We start from the raw sequence: 23833 nt of genomic DNA, 5'->3' as shown, positions 1-23833 counted from the left end.
TCTAACTCTTATAGACCCGTGGTGCTGGGGTATGGGTCCGTGCCGGGGTCCCCCCTCATTTTAGGTCTCGCCTGCAACATGCGCTGCTCGCTTGCGAGATCTATTGTTGTCGATTTAGCTTGCGAAGGGGGACAGGAGATGTGCAAGCGCCCGGACAGGCGATGTGCAAGTGTACGGCTCACGGAGCACAATGCGCACAGCGAGCTTTCACTTTCCTAGTTTTGTTTGGTGGCACAAAGGAATCGATTACTCAGAAGACGGCGAGAGGGTGTCTCACAGCTGTCTGTGTATATTATCTTGTGTTGCCCAGTGTCAAAAGGCATATCCCCTCTAAAAATCCGTCACTTTGTGGCATCTTAATTTGTCTTCAGTCAAAGGGGGTTTAAAAAATGTGAACGCTCCGGATCTTCTCAGACATGCATTTGAAAGGTAGGCTGTGTTCAAAGACAGACTGACTCAGTACAGAAGATCTGTCGGTTTCCCAACAGGCCTGTGGTGTTTCTGGAAAACCAACCAGGGCAGAACGAGTTTGTCACGCGTCTAGCACACCTGCCTGTATAGTTTTTCTGGTCTTATTTATAAATACATATGAGATCATTCTCAGACTCTTAGAGAAAGAAATATGGTAATAAAATATTTTTATTTACAGAATGGGTGGCAGAAAGGAATCGATTGTTCAGAAGATGGCAGAGGGTGCCTCACAGGTGTCCGTGGATACAACAAATCAAAAGTGTCTGGAGAATTTTACTTACTCGGTCACAACTCATGTTGAGAAGTTCACTCCTGAAGGGCATGTGAAGTCATTTATAGAACCAAGGCGCACATCTAAAGTATCGTGGAACGTAGGTTCTTAGGTCAGTGGGAAACCTCCAAACAGGGGGGAAGGAGGCAGAGAATGAATTCCCTCACAAACACTCAGGATAAGGGATTGAGGGAGCCGCAGCATGCGCCAGTGTGAGCTTCTGCAGATGGAGGCCACCAAAGTGTCCGTCTCTGGCCCCTGGCCTCTGAAACGGTCATAATCCCATGGCCAGCGCTCCACTCCTCCTCCCGGACTCACCACCATGGCACTGGTGATGCTGCAGTGCTCGCCCACTCCCAGACTGGATTCTGGCAGAGGAGGCTGGGAAAGGACAGGGAAGAGGCTGCAGGGTAGGTGTCATGATCAATGATGCGGCAACCGGCTTCCTATGCGCCCTCAGCAGGGGAGGGGAACTGAACACACTGCCCTGGAATTTAGTTTCTTGTTTCACCTAAAAATGGAAAAATGTTTGCATACCGTTTCCTGCCTCTGTCGTACATGCTTCTACTGTCAATGCAGAAAGAATTTAAATCCTTTCAGCTCAGGCGGAAGGTGAGAGTTGGACAGCCTTTAAGGAAACTAACCCCCTGTGCTGCTCCCGGGTTGATGTGAACTTTTCTTTGATGCTTGCATCCCTGTCGAATTATGTTTGTCCACCTCTCTCTATTTAGTTTTATTTTTTCTACCACTGTTTGCAGCGGAACGGAAACGGACGTACATGTTCTGCATTTAATATATTTATACCAGCCTGTTTTGCGTTTTATTTCCTGCTCTGAACACCCTTCACGTGCATGTTGGCAAGGTGTATGTGTTAGCCACGTGCGCCACAGGATCCTGGAACATGCTCGCATCTGACTGCATGGAATGCATGCTCCCGAGACATATAGGGGTCCCTCTTTATCAAGTTCCACGCTCATTGTTTCCCTGGTGTGCTACTTAAACAAAATACCCGTCTCAACAGCTCTGTTCCAGACTGAGTCTAATCTGCTTTGCTGCTCCCAAAGACGCGGTCTGCAGAACAGGGCAAAGTGCTCCAGATGTGAGCTCAAGGCATGACCACACAAGTCCAAATGTGGCTCCAGAAGTACATGAAATACTGTCTCTGCTCCCTACAAATGGCCACCATAATTCAGACGTGTAATTAAAGCTGGTCTCTGTGCTTCAGAATTAGAACAGGCCATCATACTCCTGATGCAGCCTGCAGGACACAATGATCTAGATGTGGAAGCCATGACTGTCCGTCATATGCCAGATGAGCACTTAAAGTTAGGACACCATACTCCAGAATGTTAGAAAATGACAAAATACTGCCCTGCGGAAGTATGTACAGAATTCCAGATGTGGAACCCATGACTGGCCCAATATTCTAATCAAGATGTTTACTTACAATTGGGAGCCATACTCTATAGAATGTTAGAGCAGGACACCATACTCCCGATAGGGTCTGCACAACTGCGCACAGCGCTTTAATGTGTCGCCCACAACTGACCGCCATATGCTAGATGTATGCCATACTCCAGGATATTACTGCAGGACACCCTACCCCAGGGCTTTAAGTGGGCTGGGTCCTACCGGTGCTTAGCACCGGCAGTTCTTAAAAGCAGGTTCCTAGACCGGTCCCTATTGGGCTCTCCATTTTTACTCTTGGGGTGAAAAAAAACAAAAACTTTGCAATAGTACCACCTGTCCCTGCTTATGATGTAACTTCAAAGAAACTTGTGTTTCAGTTAAATACTGTGTAAACATGGAACGCTTTACATGAGCACCAGTTACATTACACAAGAACATATTCATTTGGTGAATCACAGGATGTTGAGCCAACCGCGAACCTGCTTTCTCAGCTCGAAAGTCGACAGCTCTAGCCTTATGCCACAACCTTGCGCACAAGAACTGAAACATTTTCAAAATGATATACAACAAAGTCATAGTTGTTGCTCATTTATCTTATGTAATTTTTAACCATTGACAAAGCCAATAGTCCTGGCTTGTTGTAGGTGTAATCTTACTTCTTGTGTTATATATCTGGATGAATGGGCAGAAGCATTAAAATACCAGTCTGGCAGCACACTGTGCTAAGTGCAGAGTTTTAGCTTAAGAGTTTTAAGCCACACCCTTAATTACATTGGCCACGCCCCTATGAGAGATCCCCAAATTTGTTCAGCCCACTTAAAGCCCTGCCCTACTCCTAATGCTGCCTGCAGTACTGGACACAATGATGACCGCTATATTGTAGATGTTCATTTACAGGGTGCCGTTCGCAGGCTGGGACTTTGATCGTTTTAACTCTCCTACACCTTTTTACAACCGAGGAGCTGGCAGGATAGTGGGGCGAAACGGACAGCTGCGCTCACCGCGGAAGGCTGCCATTGTACAGGGACTGCGAGGACCAGGGTGCCTTGGGCACAAATCATCGAACGCACCTGGTCCTCTTCCCGGACACACCTCCTTCTGCCTCCAACTGCTACATAATGCCTCACGGCCCCCGCTTCGCGGGTGCCGTTCGCAGGCTGGGACTTTGATCGTTTTAACTCTCCTACACCTTTTTACAACCGAGGAGCTGGCAGGATAGTGGGGCGAAACGGACAGCTGCGCTCACCGCGGAAGGCTGCCATTGTACAGGGACTGCGAGGACCAGGGTGCCTTGGGCACAAATCATCGAACGCACCTGGTCCTCTTCCCGGACACACCTCCTTCTGCCTCCAACTGCTACATAACGCCTCACGGCCCCCGCTTCGCGGGTGCCGTTCGCAGGCTGGGACTTTGATCGTTTTAACTCTCCTACACCTTTTTACAACCGAGGAGCTGGCAGGATAGTGGGGCGAAACGGACAGCTGCGCTCACCGCGGAAGGCTGCCATTGTACAGGGACTGCGAGGACCAGGGTGCCTTGGGCACAAATCATCGAACGCACCTGGTCCTCTTCCCGGACACACCTCCTTCTGCCTCCAACTGCTACATAACGCCTCACGGCCCCCGCTTCGCGGGTGCCGTTCGCAGGCTGGGACTTTGATCGTTTTAACTCTCCTACACCTTTTTACAACCGAGGAGCTGGCAGGATAGTGGGGCGAAACGGACAGCTGCGCTCACCGCGGAAGGCTGCCATTGTACAGGGACTGCGAGGACCAGGGTGCCTTGGGCACAAATCATCGAACGCACCTGGTCCTCTTCCCGGACACACCTCCTTCTGCCTCCAACTGCTACATAACGCCTCACGGCCCCCGCTTCGCGGGTGCCGTTCGCAGGCTGGGACTTTGATCGTTTTAACTCTCCTACACCTTTTTACAACCGAGGAGCTGGCAGGATAGTGGGGCGAAACGGACAGCTGCGCTCACCGCGGAAGGCTGCCATTGTACAGGGACTGCGAGGACCAGGGTGCCTTGGGCACAAATCATCGAACGCACCTGGTCCTCTTCCCGGACATACCTACTCCCGCTACTTAATTGTTCTCAGTTCACGCGTGAGCGGGACGCGTGCGGGGCGCAGTCCGGGGCGAAGCCCGGGCAAAGGGCGGGCCCGTTTAAGCCCGTTCAAGCACGGTCAAGACCGGACCGGGCCCCTTCTCTTGATTGTTTTGCTTGTGAGGAGAAATCATGGCCACACGGTCGAGAACACAGCAATCAACCTCAATGATCGCAGGTACACTGGATAATTTTCTTATTAGGGCAAACTCGGTGGTTAATAATGAATTGGTAATGTTGGAACAACGACTCTCGGAAGGCATTGAAAGTGCCAGGAGATCTTCTCTCGGCCTACTAGCAGCTGTAAGAACCCCGGAGAGATTAGATAACTCTCATACTGCCCTAATGAACAGCATTGATCAAACAATTGATTCGGTACTACATGATTTAAGATCTAGTTCAACTGTGGCACCGGATGTTCCTACGGACCAGGGGAAGGAAATACCTCCAACTGTAGCTCATGGTTCAAGGGAGGGGGCGATACCCAAAAGGAAAAGTGTGAGGAAGTTGAAGGGTGGTAAAAAGCCTAGGCTAGATACTGACGCCTCATCGACTGAGTTATCAGGTATTATTGAAAACCAGACTCTAGCACCCACAATAAGTTGTAATCAAACTCCTCAACTCCCCCCACCCCTCAACAGAGTTGTTGGATCAGAGCGAGACAGTGAATTGCTTGTTAGCTCACTAGTTAATGCGCTAAAAGATTTAATTCACCCCCTTTTGGCTAGATTTGATTCCATCAATGATACGCTTATAGAAATAAAAAAAGCTACTGGAACTATTACTAACTGTTTGTTAAACAAAGGAAGTTCTACCCCCAAAATGAATAATGATGCCCAAAAACAATTACCTGAGTCCTTGTCCCTTAGGGGGGAAAGTTCAGGAGCTCCACCCAAAAAAGCAGGAGGGGGGGTGGTTACTGACCAACAGGCCTTGGTTCAATCTATGAATCCCCAACAGACTTCTGTCGCTCCCCCCTACCCCACCCAGAATTGTTTATTTGCTCAATCTAGGCCTGCGGACAATGCTGAAGAATCGAATGCCTATAGTGGCATAATTGGAAACAACACCAGTGCGCAGGGTAAGCTGAGTAGGAAGGATGTGATTAACTTACCCCCCGAGGCGGCCCCTTATGTACTTGTGTTGGCTGGAATTCCTAAGTATACCAACTCTGATGTAGAAACCTATGACTCTCTTAAAAACAAAGTCACAAGTTGGTTAAATACCCACAGGCCACTTCCGCATTTTGTAACCACGGCTGTTTTGATGGTTAGGAGGATTAATTGGTTGGGAAATTCACCTAAACGTTATAAGGGCGATTGTGTCCTGGTGAACTTCAGAGACCCTAATATAGTAGCATACATCCTCAATTGGAGGGGAAAACACCGAGAGACCTGTATTCAACCTTTACCACTCTCCTATTTCTACCCCCCCTTAAATAATAGTGCATATGCTGAGAATGCAGAGGGATGGACTAGGGTGGGCTCACTCTCTTCTGCTCCTCGTAACTGTGATAATTCCTGGCCATATCAGCCTACTGCTTATACTGTTCCATGCCACAATAGGTTTAGTCCACTCGAAGAGGTGGACTGACTGCAGGCTGGATCTACCTCTACTGTAGATGAATGTGATCCCGTATTTGTGCAGACTGAGGAGATTCCGCCAACTGATATTACCAACAACGATCTCCGATGTATCCCAGTTAACGCTGGTATATTTGCCGACCACCCACGCCCTAGCTCATCACTAAAGATCCTTTCCTGGAATATAGCGGGTCTTAACAATAAACTTGATTGCCCCGATTGGGGCCTTTTTATAGATCAACATGACATATGTTGTTTCCAGGAAACATGGGCTAGGATTAATTACCATCGAGTAGGATTTGCCTCCTTTTTTATCCCGGCAGTTTGGGGAGGTAGAGGTCGACCGTCTGGTGGCCTCATCATTTGGGTGGCATCTCATTTGGGTTGTACCGTTACCCCCATTAGTACTGGATCTGATGATGTCCAAGCCATAATAGTGAAATGGCACAGCAGGGCACAGATGGCCCTGGTTAATATCTACTCCAGACCGACTAGTATTTCTACAGAATCAAAAGCTGTGGAGGTTCTATCAACGGTACTGGCAGAGCTACCTGAGGGTATCCCTCTTGTGGTGGGTGGGGACTTCAATTCCCACTTTGAACCCTTAGAGGGTTTATTAGATCCTATAAACCAAGAAGAGGATGATTCCTGGGACATCCCACAAGTAGCTGGTCCCATAGTAAGATCATGGACCCCATTGGCACTTCAAATTACCTCTCTATCGTTGGCCCATTCCATCAGAGCGTGTAACGGACGCTCCAAGTCCGATAATCCCCCGAAGCCGACCTTTAATGTATCGGGCAGAGAAGCCCATCTCGATTACATCTTTGTCAAGTGCAAGGAATGGAATCGAGTTTTGGACTTTCTGGTGTTTCCAAGGAGGGAAAGTGATCACAACCCTTTAATTTTGGACTATGCTCTGTCCGGTTTGGGTCCCATTGAATCCTTGACGACTCCAGACAGAACTGAGAATCTTGCCCTCTCCAATAATAGACGGAGGGTGAAATGGTCGAAATTGGTCAGCAATCCGGAGGATATCTCCAAAATTTATGGGAAGGTTAGCTTAGCTTTGGAACAAATTGCTGACCGTATTGAGTCTCAATTAGTTTTGGATATTAATAGTGAGATTGCTGTACATAATGATGCACTTTATGCAAGTTTAGGAGATATCTTGAATCCTGTAGTTCCCCTAAAGAAACACCAACCCAGGAAACATGCATGGTATAATCGAGCTTGTAGACTCGCAAAAGCTGATCTAATGACAGCATTAAAGGAAAATGCTGAGCGAGACCTAATCAAATACAAAAGACGTGTGTACTGTTATTTGATTCACCACGCCAAACTTGAGTGGGCTAGTCAGAACTGGGCCGATCTAACATCGGCTTTGGCGGAACGAGACTCCTTTAAATTTTGGAAAATTGTCACCACCGGTTCCACTGATAAGGTCTCTGCTATCAGCCCGAATATTGCCCCGCAAGTCTGGGAGGATCATTTTACACTTTTGTACAACAACCCAGCCCCTAGCCCAACTCCTCTTTTATCTGAATCACCACTGATTGATGATTTCACTTTTAATTCAATTACTTTTACTATATCTGAAGTCCTGACCGCTATCGCCGCACTCCCAGCAGGGAAGGCTCCAGGCCTTGACAAGGTCCCTGGTGACCTTTATAAACATGAACCAGAAGTCTGGGCTCCTTATCTTTTAATTATATATAATGGGATCGCAAGGGGTATGAAGATTCCTTCTACTTGGCTGGGCGCGGAGGTGGTCCCTATCTATAAGAAGGGATCGCCTCTCCTCCCAGTCAATTACCGGCCTATCAGCCTTATCGACGTAGCCCAAAAATTGTTTGCCAGACTAATTATCAATCGTATATTGGACTGGATTGACGAGGAGGAGATCCTAAGCCATTATCAGGCTGGCTTTAGGAAATCTGTTTCTACCATTGATCAGATTTTTAGGTTTAACATGCTCTACTGGAAAACTGTCATGGTTGAAGGTGGATCCCTATACACAGTTTTTGTAGATCTTCGATCAGCCTTTGACTTGGTCCCACGTACCAAGCTATGGGCTGTTCTTCGTGAATTAGGAATTCCACCTTCCCTTTTGGACATCATAATCCGATTACACACTGGAAACTATGCTAAGGTTAGATGTGGGAGAGAGGGAAAATTATCAGCTAGTTTCCCTGTCAACAGAGGTGTCCCCCAGGGCTGTGTCCTGGCTCCCACTCTTTTCTGCCTATACGTAAATGGAGTTATCTCCTACCTAAACAAGGTTTCAAATAGAGATGCCCCAAAGCTGGCTGGAGTGGGGATTTCGGCAATTATGTTTGCTGATGACACCTTGCTACTTGCCAAATCCCCTATGGGTATCCAGCGGGTATTGGATGGGTTTGTTTCCTTTTGCCAGGACAGGGGTTTGGAAATTAATACTTCAAAAACAAAATTCATGATCCTGAACCCCCCAAAAAAATCCCGGCCAAACCCATCCATTGACGGAATTGGTTTGGAGAGAGTCCGTGTGTTTGAGTATCTAGGAGTGACAATAAATGAAAACTTCACATGGACTCAACACCAAACCAAATCACGATTAAAATTAACACAGAAAACTGGGGCGATTGCCAAACTCTGGAAAAACTCCTATATAAAACCAATAGGCCCACCTTTAGAAATTTATAAGGTACAGGCCAGAGCGGCAGTAATCTATGGGGCGGAACTATGGGGCAATAATTGCCTGCAATCATTTATGGTCGTGGAAAATAATTTCCTACGACAATTATCTTCTCTTCCGGCTAGCACCCCACTTCTTCCCATTAGGCTGGACCTAGGAATTAGATCCATTAAGGAGGAATTAGCCTTAAAGCCTCTAACCTTTTGGCGACGTTTATGGGCAACCGCGGAACTCAATACCTATAGACAAGAACTTTCAGATTTACTGAAGTACCAAATTATACAAAACCTTCCTTGGTTAAGGTATATTAAGACAGAGTGTGATAGGTTGGGTTGCCCCTCCCTATGGAGTTCTCCAGAAACTGCATCCAAGGCCATATCACGTAAAGCCCTGGTAACATTGTTTTATGAAAGGAATTGCTCGGTCTGGCTGACTTCTGATAATTTGGGCTCTATGACAAGATCATTCATTTTAATGAAAGATTATTATAGGTTGGAGACGGTCTTGGATGATATTTACCCCACAACCTTAAGAAAAATGTATCTACAATGGAGATATAATTCCCTCCCCATCCGCGCTCTTACGAATAGATGGCGCCCCTCAACTGATCTTAACTGTCCCTCTTGCACCACTCACCCTGAAAATGACCTCCATGTAATTTTCTTTTGTCCTCTATATATAGAATCCAGGAAAAAATGGATCATTCCCCTATGTAAAAGATGGGGTTTTAGAAAACACATGGAGGCATATCGATTATTGAAAACGGATCTATCGCCTCTAACCGTCTTTGCAGTTAGTAAATTTTTAGATGTAATGTGGAAAATAAGGAGAAAGCATTGTAAATATGATACCAACTAGTTTTACACTTCTCTGCTAGAACGAATGATGTAAACTATGTCTGTTAACGTGATTAGTGGCTTTTCCAATCATAACTGTATGATGGTATACTCTTTTTCTTTTTTCCCTGATTGCAAAAACTATGAAATTTTATGTCCAATTGTGTTATAATTGTGGGATTTATGTTTTTTTTTTTGTGTATCTTTTATGACTCATTGTAGTCGAAATAAAGATTAAGAAAGAAAGAAAGATTTACAGTTAGGTGACATTCTGTAGAATGTTAGAACAGGATACAATACTCCCAAGGTGGCCTGTAGAACTGGACACAATAATGTGGGCATGGCCTGCAGAACTGGCTCAGTACTCAGATGTGGCTAACAGAAATGAACGCTGTACTCGGGTGAGAGTTGCAGAACTTGACACAATACTTGGGAGGAGACACAGTGCTCAAGAAACTGGGCACAGCTTTGGTCCTCAGGACTGGACGCAATACTCCAGACTGGCCCTAAGTTTTCTCCGGAGTGGCCTGCAGCACTAAATACAATACGCACATTGCTGAACTGGACGCAGTACTCAAATCTTAGGTGAAGTGCCGTACTGGAACAGAAAATAGGCCCGGGCACCAAAATAAAAGTGGCCCTATAAGCAGGTAGTTAAAAATGTAACCCAGACTTCCAAATTGGGTCGTTTTTAACATATAAAAAATATTGTATAGCTGTTTTGCAAAGTATGGGGGGCTGCATGCGTTTGTACTTGCCGAAGACAATATTTGTGATATTAGGAGAGTTAACATTAAACCCGGCCCACAAGACTACAAAACAGGCCCACAGATAGGCCTTTCAGACCAGCTCTTTAAACACTGCAAGATTTCCCTATAGGCCAGTCAGACTCTGCTCCGGCGTGGCCTTTAGGCCGCAATACTACTGCAACAGCCTGCAGAACTAGACAAGTACTCTGAACTTGGGTATGGCCTGCAGAACAGCACACAGTACTAAGGTGTGGACCACAGAACTGAAGACACAATTGCAAGTGTTACCTGTCGTACTGGACATGATGCTCTACTTTGTCTTCCTTCTGGCCAAAGTAACCAGTTACCTCACATCTGTGTGGTCTAAGATGCCGGAATGACATCTCAGTGAGTTAAACATCCTTAATCTTTGGTTTGATTTGCACGTTATGGGTTCGACTCCGACAAGGTAATAAGGTTTCCATTGCTAGTGAATTCAGTTGTGCTGCCCTCATGCTTACTTAGTCCAAAGCTGAGATTACCAGTGACTCTACACTGCCTTGCGTCTCCCTCCCTCCCTAGGTCAGCGGCATGACAGACTCTTGCAGCCACCCTCTCCTCATGCACCCCCTCTTTCTTCCACCTCTTTTGTACGTTTGTATGTGTGGCAGGTAGCACAATGGGAGCAGGCAGGCCCTTTTCACAGACTGCAGTTCTTTGTTCTGTCTGCTGAGGAGTTGTGAAGGGGGTGGTGAGCAGCTGAAGCAAGAACCTGTTGTTCCATCACGGCTACAACTTGCTTCACCCCCTACCCCATCCCCCGCCGTCCGGAGGTAATTCTATGTTAACTGCTGATTGCAAAGCTGCACTTTGTAAACTTTAGTGAAATCAATGCTTTTCAATCTCCCTGATCGCATCTCGGGGAAAGTCACTTCTGACTCCATTCTAAAGATCTGTCCAAGAATAAAACAGAAAGCGTGCCCCAAGCAACATTTTCCATCTGTGCTGATTTCGTGCTGGTGTCTACGCCCAATTTCGCCTTTATTTCATGTGGATTCGACCATTCCTTCAACATTTGTATGTGGATCACAGAAGCAAATTGTTATCAGTGGGATCAGCATGAGCAGTGAGTAGTAGGAGTGTAAGATGCTGGCACCGGTGGGCAGTACAAGCACCCAGCACTTATAGCCACTATGAGCAAATGACCCTAGCAACAGTGTAAAAAGCTGGCACTGATAGGCAGTAGGAGTTGCCCAGCACTGATGGGTGATGTGGAAAGTTGACACTGTTTAGTATTGCAAGATGTAAGCACCAGTGGGCAGTGACACAGCACTTAAAGGTCAGTATGCGAAAATGACATTAGTAGGCAGTATAAGAAACAGGCATTGATGTTTAATGAGGACGCTGGCTTTGGTTAACCTTGTGAGAAGCTGGAACGGGTAAACAGTGTGACAAACTGGTATTTGGTGGCAGTACATGCACAGGTGAGCAGCAAAAAGGGGGTACTGGTGGTTTTGTGGGGACTAAGCAATGCCAGGAAATGTAGAAACTGGTATTCGGGGTACTTTATGCTTCTATAAAACCAGATTACTTTGCAACAGGCCAACAAAGCAATCGAAAGAGAAACACATCCAGGTCCACACATTGCGGACATGATCACGCAGCTGAATGGCAGTCAATCCAGCGGAGTTTGAACCTGTGACCATGAAGTCGAACAGGACTATCTAAAACTTTGCAACTTCACATAATATTTAAGAGGCAACCTTTCCACACATTTGTGTAAAAAAATTGGACTTTTTGCAACAGCTTGTCACAAAACTTAAACTTAGAAAAAAATTGGTGCATTTTTGTCATCACAAATAGAAAAAGTCTACAACATTTAATCTTGGTGACAAAAAGTCTGCTTATATTTTCTAACTTGGTTGGCTTTGATTAGAGTGGAAATTACCTCACTGTATACCCCTTCTATTTAGTTATGTGTCTATATGTTAATTACTTAATTTCTACAGTAAAAAAACATGCATATCCTTTCTATGTAGATATGTATCTATATAAATGTATTACTTTACTCCTACTTTAGATGAAGAAAAAAGATACTAAAATATATATAAAAACAATAAATCAAACCCTTGACTCTTTCGTATGCACTACTGTCTCACCCTATACCTCTCTCAATATATCCTCTACCTCCACACTCTGATTCATCCCAAACCTCATTCTACTACTGTTATCGCCAAAATACACCTTTCTAGACTCTTCCTCCTCTATCCCTGCTTGGTTCACCCAAAAACTTATTTTACTACTATGATTTCCCTAATCCCTTTCTAGGACTCTTCCCTCCCCCATCTATCCTTTTACTCATCCCAAGGCTCCTCATTCAACTATGACATCCTAAATAACACTTTCTAGACTCTCTCCTCTTCTATCTCTCCATTATATAATTCAATCCAACTAACAGACTCACATGTCCACCACTCAAATTAACACATATTTCCCACACTAACCCACCACTAATCATCTTTGGGTTCCGGAGCAGTGTGCGACTCACCAACAAGCACTTCGACTTGGCAGGGGTAGTCAGCGCTATCTAGATACAATAACAACATATCTTTTCCATCTACATATCACACACCTCATCTTTCCTCTTCAGCATCCTCTTTTGATTGTTTCCTGAAATGCACTTGCATCTCCTTCACTTCATTCCCAACACAACACACTCACTCACCTGTAACACTGCATTTTCCTTTACTTTTATCTTGTCAATACTTTGACAACTGTATACCCCCTTCACACAGTTGCACAGAAACACAATTGGAAAGAAAATACGTGCCCGTTGCTCGTGTGCGCTCTACATAGGTTTGGATGACCATGTACTTGAACACCGTTTTGACTCCCTGGCAGGCAATGTGAGAAACTTGCACTTCTTAGCTCTAAATCATGACCAGTAATAAAAATCCGGAGGGTACTCAATTCAAATTATTGGCTGTATAACTGTACTATGTTACAAGGAAAAACATCTACATGCTTGCATTCATCGTCAGAGCACATGGACACAACAACACATCATACGCAGACAACACCCAGCTCATCCTCTCCCTATCCAACGAACCCACCCCCTCAAACGCAACTTTCAAGACGGAATGGAAGCTGTCATCAGATGTATGAAGAACAGCTGCCTCCAACTCAACACAGACAAAACAAAGATACTCATCATGGGCCCACACCCGACGCCTGGAACGACACCTGGTGGCCCACGGGTACCCCAAATGGATCATGCACGCAACCTCGGAATCATTCTGGACTCCGAACTCAAAATGGACCACCAGGTCAACACCATCACCTCCTCCTGCTACCACACCCTACGCCTCCTGCAGAAGACCTACAAGTGGATCCCCGCCGAACACAGGAAAACCGTCACACAAGCCCTCATCAGTAGCAGACTGGACTACAGCACAGCATTCTATGCCGGGGTCAGCAAAAACCTCACCGCAAACTCCAGAACGCTGCCGCCAGACTAGTCCTCAACTTACTGCACTATTGCCACATCAGCCAGCACCTACGAACCCTACACTGGCTCCCCGTCGAGAAGAGAATCACCTTCAAGCTTCTCACTCACGCACACAAAGCCCTCCACAACTCCAGACCCGCCAACATGAACCACCGCCTCGTGTTCCACGCTCCCTGGCGCTCTCTCCGCTCAGCCCAGCACTCCCTCGCAGCAGTACCTAGGATCAAGAAAAGCAGAACAGGAGGGCACTCCTTCTCCCTCCTCACGGCAAAGGCTTGGAACTCCCTCCCTCTACACCTCCAACAGACAGCATTGCTTCCCAAGTTCCTAAAGGATCTCAAGACCTGGGTCTTTGATGGAACTCAATGAACCTCCTGAAACTGCGGGCCCCCTCCTCTCTGCCCCCCCCTTCCTTCAGCGCCTCAAGACCTGCTCCGGGTGAGTAGCTAGTGCTTTAGAAACCCCTGATTGATTGATTGATTGATCTTGGATATAGCTAACTCCCCATTACGGAATGCAAGTTTAATTAAAACATGTGAAATATAAATAGAAACTAAATTGGTGACATAGATTACCTTAACATTATTAGTTAAATGTGGGGAATTGTTTGGTATGTTGAGCCAGACTGAGACCAAATACTCAGTTGACTTAGTATGCAAGAAAGTTCAATTTGTGAAATCAAGGAAAGCGAGTGTAAGTGGTACACAATCCAACTCAATTTGAAATCTGACCAGCCTGAAGTAGATTTTTTTTAATCAAAAAAGAAGAGGAAAGAATCACTTTTCTCATCAGGCCTAAAATGCAAACAACTTGAATTTTTCCAAAAGCAAAGCTCTATTCCTTGAAATTGTGTAACAGTGCTAAAGTGGTAACAATACTATATTCTCTAATGTGTAGCAAAGCAAACACTACCGTCTCCTGCACAATACAAAGTCACAATATATTACCTTATTTTAGTTTTACTGCATCATTTGCATGGCATTTGTAATCTGCCAACATCTTCTCCGTAGCACTGAGTCCTGTCATTTGTGCTCCTTGGCAGCCACTAAGCCAGAGTGAATAATCCGCACGCGGAGCATGGAAACGTCAAACCTATACGACTCTTAAGACCAATGCATGCTTTAAGACCATTACATTGCACAAAACATAGAAATGTATTTTATTACTTCGCCATAACTGATGCGTTCTCCTCCCTATAAAGTGTCACTTATGGGCTATTAGTGACACATAAACGGAGATGAAATGAAATGTCGAACATGTTGAAATACAGGCAGACGGAAAACTAGGCTGCTTTGCTAATGCCATTGTCAGCAGCCAACCTGAGCTTTTGAAAATCTATTTCAGTTGGCTCAGGTGAGGACACTCAGAATCTTCTGTTATATGTGCCCATCACAGCACCTCCTAAACTCTAGTGAGGCCCTAGGGAAGTAAAAGGAAGAGCGTAAGAGAGTGAGTTGCAGCATCCTCAGCCGATCAAGATTTCCCAGCCAAACTGGAACCTTACCGGCTGCCACACTTCTTGGGACCAGCACAAATCGTCTCTTTTCCCAGACCAAAGCGGCAAACACAACAATGTGAAAAGCAAACAGCCCCCGCATATGGATTGTGCAAATGTAGTCCAGAGTGGCCGTCTTGGTACTCCCCCATTCTCACTGTATTTCTAGTTAAGTAATTTGCTTTTGTCTATGTTGTGACTCTGCTCATGTGCTCCCTGCAATTGCACCTCTACTGTATGGTCAGTTTCTCTACCATAACGCATATTTCAATACTTTAGTAAGACCTTCCGAGTGCATGTGGGAGGGTGTGCTAGCTGGTGGAGTTTATATACTCTATCCTAAACACTCGCCCAACAGCACGTTTGGCCCATTGGGCTGGTTCCGGAGTATACCTATGATGCCTGAACGTCTGACTAGCTTTCCTAGACACCTGCCATGCTTACTCCATGTTGAACAATGGGAAGTCTTCTATTAAAGCGAGGGGAGGGCAAGCAGGATTGTGGCAATGGTAACATACTTTTACACCAGGACTAGAAGTGTTCTCTGTTGTTAATAGCAGATAATCTAAGTTTGATGTGTTTTTTTGTGAAATGATGCATAGAAAATTATCAGGGGTTTTAATTATTCATGGATCAATCATTACTGAAGTATTCATTTAGCAGATGGAATAAAAACAATCATATTTGTTGCAGTAATCTCTTGACTCAAACATTTGTTTTGTGACTAGTGCTAGCACAGTTGCACCATTTGGCTTTAATCCTCAACCATCAAAAGAGTTTCTGCACGCATACAATAGCCAAGTCCAAATGTCCGTTTCCAGAGGCAAACACCTGTGGAAATCTGTTCCCACCCCCCCTTTTTCAATATCCTAAGAAGCATTTCAAACAAACGACTTTGGGATACTGAATTCACCTGGATTTGGACAGGCCTAGTCATCATATTTAGATGATGGGTAGAATGCATACATATATTATGAAGTAGTTATAGATACAGAGGATTGACCATGCTGTTGTCTAAGAAGGTGTGGTAGTCTTGTGGAAGCTCATGAAATTCAAGGTCCTTAGGCTTCCGGAAAATCATCTAGTAGCATGGTGCAGGTCGCTGTGCCTTTAGAAGAGCGCATTTCTTTCCCTTCCTCGCTCGTTTATCATGGCATATTAGAAAAGACTATTGAAAAAACGTATTTTTCATGAAAGTTTGTCGATGTTTGTTGCTGCAATGATAATAAAGTTTTTCCTAAACTATACCAATACATTTTACATCGGTTGTCAATAAATAGATGTTTTGCAGATTGACAGTTCTCGTTTTCATCTTTTTGTGTTTCTTGTGTCAGTATCAGACCCTGTTTTTGTGGCCACAGGGCAAGCAAGGGCTACTGGGCCTGCAGTCATTTACCTCTGGTGTACAGGGGTTCCTACACCTATGGCTCTGCAAACTGAGCTAAATACAATCTCTTTAACACTTGACTTCAGTTGTAACAATGACAAACAGTCACAGGCTTCTCAGGGAGGAAGTGTGAAGGTGTGCAAACTCCGAACTCAACCTCCCTGTAGCGCAGTTACTGATCGTCCAACACATTGCTTTGCTTTACTTTGCTTAGGACAAATAATTTTATACACATGTAAATCTTAATGCTTCACCGAACAAGCTATAGGTACAATTACTTTACTGAGCTACTGTGCCTAGTCCTTCTCTCCCAGGTGTTTCCATTCTTCTGGATTTGAGCTCTCTAGGGCCAGTAACGGGTCAGGTGCTGATCATCTTTTTGAATAGTTTGTGCACTAAGTTATCTCAAGCAGACCTGTGTGACCGTTCCCATCACAGTGGAATTGGCTCGGCCCAACACGACTGGTCAGCAGGGACCTACTGCACTGTGTCGTAAACCCACATATTGCAGGGCACACCCACAAAGAATCATATAGCTCCATGGGGTCTTAGTTATTACACTGCCTTCAGAGAACAGGAAAAAAGGCAGGTGTCCCTCATACTTCTCTGCAATGAGTCTAACAGTCCTACCAGATAAGCTTTTATCTGCAAGGATTTGTTGTAGGTGTGTGGACCCTCAACATGCCCCTGAAAGCAGTCAACATATTCAATTATTGGTGTTTTCTGATAATAAGTTATGTCATATGTACAATCAGCACACAAAAATACTATACTGTAAAATAAAAAGAAAATTAGAAAAAAACATTTTATATCTCACATCCCTACTATTGGTAATGAATTGGCTTAAGTCATACCTAGCGCCAATATGGATAATATTAGCAGCTTCGTGGCTATATTGGTGTATCATTAGTATTGTCCATAACTATTTTACTCCAATTCATATCGTACCACTGAATACCTTTAAAAGTTTGCAGTTGGTCATAGCTAGCATTTCCCCCAACAAACCAGTCCTCTTGTCTTTCCCTCCCAAATTCATAAGTCTGTTTACATCTTTTTCCTCAATAATTCTCTATGGAAACGGGTGGGGAAGTTTTAGTTCAGTCTCAAGTATCTGTACCACAGAACGAACAATGTCTCAGTTAGAGGCATGTCTGAATGGTAAGCAAGTGTATCGAAATATGCTATCACATTTGCTCTGTCCTGGGTTTGGATGACCTTGTAATGCTGCTCCCTTCACATAGCTCTCTGAACAGCTGAATGGACGTTTCTCTGCTCCATTGCTGTTATTTTTGTTGGTGTGAATAATACCAAACTGCTTAAAACCATCTTGCACGCTCCGTTAAGTACTATAACCATTCAAAGCATTATTTTTTTAGACCCTAAGCCTAGCATGTACACACTCGACCGAGAATCATACATGCGTCATCAGAAAAGAAAGTCCTGCCACATGTCACCTGCCATGACATGCTGCTCTTCCAAGAGGTGATATGCTGACAGTAGGTTTTTCCCACTTTTGGGAATAGGACACAGCAGGTAGCAGCTGAGGGCTCTGCCGCAGTACTTAGAAGTGTACGGATTCCAGAGAAGACACTGGCCTCTGGCTTTATCTGAACCTGTTTCTGGACTTGAATGAGACATGGGGATTGGGCTGTAGACAGCAACACAGACTACCTTGTGTGCAGTCTCTGATGTGGCACATTCCGCCCTGGACACAGTTTCGCACATTGTAACTTACCATGTTGTAATTCTAGATGCATTGTAGTGTCATGCGTGGTGTTGAATACACTTTGAAGGAGTATTATGTCCTTTTCAGCCAAACTGTGAGTGAAACTAAGATGCTGTGCTATCTTTTATTCTCATCATGGCTTTCTCTGGCACTGGTGTGGTCCGTTCTTAAGGGCGCCACCCTCCCCACCACCCCCCCACCCACCTTTTTCCATCATATGAAAAGTGTATCAGGCTGAGCAAAATTCAGTCAGACACTCTACATATTCAGGTCAGGCAGCTAGGAGCTGTACATGTGCTAGATGCACAGGTGCCTGGCTGCCTGAGATTACATTTGCCTTGATAAACGTTTCCGAGCCCTATGGGTGTAAGCTCTTTAGCCCCGCAAAGCACTGGAGGGCCTTCCCCTCATGACGAGCGGTTGCCTCACATATAGACACAGGTGCTTCAGTTTTATGCCCTGAAGTGCCCAGGGCTGACTGTTTATCAGTGAAGCCTCGTCCCAGAGTGAGGTGGGTTGGAGTTAGCAGTCCTACTGACCACATCCCACTCTGTGACGAGTAAGGGACTGCCGCCTCCTCTCCTTGGCTGACCCATAGTATGGTTAGTGAATGAAAGGAGGTGGCAGTCTTAATCCTCCAGTAACCACAGGGGCTCCCTCCCTCCTGTCAACCAGTGTTAAATATATTATCTGGCTGCACAAGTGTGTACTCTGTTTCTCCCTCATGTCTGCAGTTTGGTTGTTTATTGCATAACTGTGAGCAACCCCGAGTGAGCCTTCGTCGAACTAACTGACCACAGCATACTTTACTGAACCCTGCCTTTATGCCTGTATCCTGAGGGACAACTGATGTTAGCTGCAGAGGTGCAGTCCCCCTGTTCTAATGAGGACTGGGACTGGCTAAGAGCTCCTGAAACATTTTCCTACAGGACTGGTTAGAATAGCGTACGGCACATGCAAAGCAATCGTGATTGATTTAATCAGAAATTCATTTGACAGGCTAGTACTCAATGTCATTGACCCATGTGGGCTATTTTGTTAGGAAATCCTTATGTGCAGTGACGGCCCGTGTAGGGCGTTTTACCGGGGCGGTGACGTGGCGCAGAGGAGGGGCAGGGTGGGGGGGTTGCAAAATGCGGCAAACGGCCGATTTCAGGCAAGTTACGAAAAATATTAATAAAACGAATTTCGCTGCGCGCGCAACGAAATTCGATTTATAATTTTTTTTCGTAACTTACCTGAAATCGGCCATTTGCCGCATTTTGCAACCCCCCACTCTGCCCCTCCTCGGCGCCACGTCACCGCCCCGGTAAAACGCCCTACACGAGCCGTCACTGCTTATGTGTACAGTGCATATCCTGAACACACATATTTCAAGACACTCTCATGTGTTAGTGATCTCACTAGCACATACAAAGCACCTTGAAATACTTCGGCTCAACATATGTGATGTACAACAAATTATCATGGAGTGCAAAATCAAGAGTGGAGTCTGGCTCAAAGATTTGTGCACGAGCCGAGGCTTCAGAATAACTGCAACGTAAATCATGCCACAAATATTTTATAATATAAGGTGTTCAAAATAAGAAAAAGTGGATTTTGTCAACATTCTGAAGCTTCATACCTTAGTACATCACAGAGGTATTAAAAATAAGGGTTTTTAAACATACACTGAAAAATATTCCTGCTCTCGCCCTCATGACAACACTATCAGTGAACTTAAAGGTAAGCCAGTTATGGATACCCTATATACAGGGCCAATGGAATAATGTTAATAAACAGCTGCATCTTTAAAAAAAATATTTATGGATTTGCCACAGAATCCAACACCTGCTGCATAATCTGCAGATTTGACCAAAAAAATAGTTTTTAGCTCAAAAAGATGAAAAGTTACTAAAAACATAGCGACGTGGGTTTATGCGCAGTGCAAGGCCCTTTGCAAAGTTTAACTGGTCATCTTTTTGATTTTTTTAAATGTATTTGGTTGTGAAACGGCTACTACTGAGGTGAAATATTTGCCCAGATAATATTACCATGTGTAGAAATTACACAACAGTCAAGTAACAATATCAAAAAATTTGCCTTTTTACACAGCATAATTTTCCTTTTCTTGCTGCATAATTAAGTCATCCCTGCTGCATAATTTGGTGCTATTCTAACACAATTCCAGTGGCCCTGACTATATAGTATGGAGTTATATGGACTACATTCTAATTATGGCTTGAGCATCATTTTAGGTTACGAAATCAGACAAGAGGTTTTTGTACTAGAGGTAGGTGAGCCACTGGAAACTCGAACCAGGCTCAAGCAGATGATGGCTCTGGCTCAGCTCGACGTCCCCTTGGTCCCAGGAGCCCAAAACGAGCCAAGCTTTTATGTGGGTACTTGCTACCTGCCACTCAGGCTGCCACCTCATGCACCAAGAAATGAAGACAAACCTTTGATGAAAAGAGTTTGATGTAAAACAGACAAGAGAACAGAAGATACACAGCTAGTGGCTGAATTGTATTGTGCAAAACAAGAAATCACGGCTCCCCTGCTTAACAAAATTGTGTAATCCCATGCAAATATTATCTTTCACCAAGACTCCTTTTTCTTCAGCATCGCATTTGCGAGAGCCTTCAAATCGGAGCAATCGGGATGTACGCTATCCAATAAGCACTTGTTTTTTGTTTAATAGACTGTAATGTTGTTCCGTCTTCAATACAAATCTACATCACAAAAATGTGGGTACACCTGTTATGATATGTGTATTTGTAAAGCAAACTATCAGGAGGGCATCCTGGCACTGAGCCGATGAGTGTGCCTAGCCATGCCTAGGACAGGGCAGGATGAGGAGTAGAAAAGCAAGGTTTTCAGATTCTTGCTGGATTCAGGAAGAGAAAAGAAGGCTCTGGCCTCTTTTCTGGTTGAGTGACCATGCATGAGAGGGTGGGTTACTGTGTGGGTGGTTAGTGTGTATAAGGGGTTATGGGTATGGGAGCAGTGAAAGTGGATGGGTGCATGAGGGCTTGAGAGAGGTGCAAGTGAAGACTCCCTTTGTGGAGTGTGTAGCAGTGCGGTCAGTGGGGATAGGGGTTGAGAGCGCAGAGGAACTTGATCCATAGAGGAAGGAACAGGGTTCCTTACACTGGGCGCAGTCCAGGGACAGACAGGCTTGCCATGGCAGGCTGAGAGCGGCTCCTTGGATGCCTATTTTGAGCAGCCTTGTAATGAATGTGTGTGGGAGAGCATATCGAAGACTGCTGAGAGGTCTAGGAGGATCAGAGCTGCAGTCCCTCCTCAGTCGAGTAGGGCTTGGTAGCTGCGATAAGGGCTGTGTTGGTGCTATGGTATTTGTAGATTCTGTTTGAGAGGAGTCGAGTAGTAGGTTCCATTCCAGATGTGAGGAGAGTTGTTGGTTGATGTTTTTTTTAATACCTTAGGCAGGAACAGGAGCAGGGACATCAGTCAGTAGTTGTTGAGTTCGCTGGGGTCTGCCAATGGTATCTTTAGTAGGGCATTGACTTTTGCATGTCTTCAGTCCTCGGGGAAGGTGGTGAGTATGGGGTTGAAGATGTGGTGAGGGAATGGGTTGGTTGGTGCCCGAGTGGACCGAGCTCATGATGGAGGCGATGTCATGTGGGGCAAGCTGGCTCCATTCAGTTAGTCAGATGTCTGTGGTGGTAGCGGAGTCGTTGTGCTGCTTGAAAAAGTTGGTGGCCTTGGGCTTGGGTTTGAAGTTTCTGTATCTGTTGGGGACCTTGTTGTGCAAGAAGTCTGCACTGTTGTCTCAGAGTTCCTGTGAGAGGGTAATGTTGTTTGTTGTGGCTGAGAGGTTGGATAATTCTTTGACGATGTTGAAGAGTTCTTTGCTGTTAATGGAGCTTGATTCGATGCTTGAGGCTAAGGACTTTTTCTTTGATTCTCTCAACTTTCTGTAGTAGAGGTTCAGGGCTGTCTTGAAGGTGGTTGTGTCCTTACTATTGCGCCATCTCCTTTCCAGTTGTTAACAGTGTCCTATAGTGGTTCTTAGGTTTTAAGTGTACCAGCTAGCCTTCTTGGTGGACCTTCTGTGGGTGTTGTTGCCAATGGGAGTGACACTGTCAGCGCAGTCGGTGATTTAATTGTTGAAGTCTCTGACATTCTGGTCTAGGTTGTTGGAGGAGATGGGGTGGGTGTTGATGGTGTTGATTCATTCGTCCTATGAGACTTAGATCCAGCTGTGATGGGGGCGTCGGGCAGACTGGGGGCGCAGGTCTGTGAGCTGGTGATGTTGGATGATGGAGTCGTCGTCCAGGTGAGTTCTGTGGTGAGGCAGTACCTGATGCAGTCGCTGGAGATGTATATGGGTTCTAGTGTGTGGTCTGTGGTGTTTGTGGGACCATGGACAAGTTGGGTGAGTCCGATGTTGTTCATGCTGTCGAGGAGGTTAGTAGTGTTTGTCATTGTGATCATCGAGATGGAAGTTGAGGTCACCAAAGAAAATGTAGTTGTTGGAGTCTATGGCGAGGGGGACGATAAAGTTGCAGAAGGCTGGACGTGGTCCTGGAGGACGGTAACATGGGAATAGATAAAAAAATAATGCAAAAATAATATAACAAAATGTGCTGCATTCTGCTGCATAATTTGCCTTTTCTTGACGCATAATTTAGTCAACCCTGTCACACAATTTGGCACCTCTATAGTACAGTGGCATTAATCACAGCTACAATGGGGCTACAAAAGTGCTTCAGGTACCATTGCATTTGGAGCTGTTGTCCAGGCACTAGCCTGTATACACATTCCCATCATTCTCCCATCCCTCCCCCATTCTGCATGACTAGCACAAGCATTAGCCGGTTTTGATGCAGTGTATATCATGAATTAACAGATATTCTTTCAATGGGCCCCAGATGTTCTTGGGCAACAGAGCCTGGGAAATGGTGGAATAGTAAAGTCCCAGTTGGTTGTTGCAGTATATCATATAGCCAGGTCTTCACTGTGGGTATACAATCCCTGTTCCACACACGACACACGCCTCTCCACATCCTTTACTCCTTCTCTTCTGTCACACTTAGGGCCCGGTTTAAATTTTTGGTGGAGATGGAACTGTGGTACCTGCCAATGCTTGAAATGTCCATCGGACCAATGGGCATTTCAAAATGTGGCGGTCTGCACCTCCATCAAGGTGATGTGGTAATTTACTCCGTCTCTCTGGCGGAGGACGGGCCAACCGACAAAATATATAGGAGGACCTAAATGCCCTACTTCCTCCTCTACCCTCACCATCTACCGGCCATCCTCTATTCCCCATATACAAGTCATCTCTAACTTCTGATTTCCAATAATCACTTCACATCCCTCACTCAATAGACTTTTTATGTTTCATCCCTCACCCCTGAGTTGTCCCTCCATATCCCTCATCCCTTATTCCATCTCTTTATCTCCCACTCTTTTTTACTCACTCTCCATCACTTATTTGTCATATTCCTTTCAATACATTTCATATTCATTTCAATAATGTCATATTCATCTTAACAATTGTCATAATTTTAACATGGGTCATATTCGTTTCAACATAGGTTATATTTATTTCAATACATGCAATATTAATTTTGATGTGTATCATATTAATTTCGAAACATAACATATTCATTTTGACAAATTTCATTT

The sequence above is a fragment of the Triturus cristatus genome, chromosome 6 (genome assembly GCF_964204655.1).
Source record: "Triturus cristatus chromosome 6, aTriCri1.1, whole genome shotgun sequence".
Lineage (NCBI taxonomy): Eukaryota > Metazoa > Chordata > Amphibia > Caudata > Salamandridae > Triturus > Triturus cristatus.
Note: the sequence above shows the minus strand (reverse complement) of the source record.